General features: G+C 35.6%; 1 non-coding gene across 1 annotated transcript; it reads left to right on the plus strand.

Annotated features, from left to right (window-relative positions):
- The first annotated feature begins 332 nt into the window (after positions 1–332).
- On the plus strand, positions 333–389 carry LOC138294304 (U7 small nuclear RNA). Its single transcript, XR_011203341.1, has one exon. It is a non-coding gene; the product is annotated as a U7 small nuclear RNA (small nuclear RNA).
- Positions 390–1,062: the final 673 nt, after the last annotated feature.

A 1,062-nucleotide genomic window follows, 5' to 3' on the forward strand; every position in this document is an offset into this window, starting at 1 on the left:
TCTCAGTCCAGTGACGTACAAAGAAATGGCGAGGCATTCTACGCCAGTGAAGCGTTTGGTTTGCAGGCGGCAGATCTTAGGTGGGGCGTGGCCACAGAACAAATATTTGCATATTTTCTCGCAGGGCCAACAACCTTTTTCCTTTGTTTCCATGTGCAAAAATATCAATACTGTCTTTCGTTAGTACCCTCAGATCTTTGACTTCTTGCCATTCTACTAGAAGTGAATATGGTAAAAAAAAAAAAAAACAACGAACAAGTCCTAATAGAAGTGGGTGTTACTTAACTCTACCCTTATGAATTTGACCACTTATATTCAAGAACACAGCTTTTTTTTTTTTTTTCTTTTTTACTATTTGTCTAGAAGGTTCTTCTGAAAGAAGAGCCACCTACTTATGTACTAACAATAGTATTAAAGTACCATTACCATCATCATCAGCTTTATTTGATCAATGACCATAAAAACAGAGATAATAAATAATACTTAAATAGATAAATACACATCTATAAATTGATATAAAAACATTAAAACAATAATAAACTTGGATTGTACATAAAACTCTAAAACTTATCTATAAAAGAAATGAAGCCTTAAATTGTTTTTTGGAAGTGACATCGTGTACGCCAAGCTGCTGCTAAATACTTGCTTACTGAAAGAATTACATCGGCTGAATTATGGCTTTTTAAAACCCGTAGAGCCAAGGAACAGTTCTTAAATCCCATAGACCTGCATATATTACGAATCCATTTTGATCGCGGAATCTCATAAGCTGGGCAAAAGAACATAAAATGCTCAATGGTTTCAAGAGTGCCGCCACAAGCAGGGCATATATCAGGAAGATTAATCGGTCCCCACCTATGAGTCAATGACATCAAAGGCAAGGAGCCAAAACAAAACCTTGCATATAAGCTCTTGCCCTTTGAATCCGGTATAATGTCCAAATAAGATTCAAACTTTGGAGACCATTTGAGATCAATAAAGGAATTGGTTAAGCGACCATGGGATTTATGGGTTATGTAGTTATCCCTAACATAAGACCAATAAGTTTGCTTTAAAACGTTT

The sequence above is a fragment of the Pleurodeles waltl genome, chromosome 4_2 (assembly GCF_031143425.1).
Source record: "Pleurodeles waltl isolate 20211129_DDA chromosome 4_2, aPleWal1.hap1.20221129, whole genome shotgun sequence".
Taxonomy (NCBI): Eukaryota; Metazoa; Chordata; class Amphibia; order Caudata; family Salamandridae; genus Pleurodeles; species Pleurodeles waltl.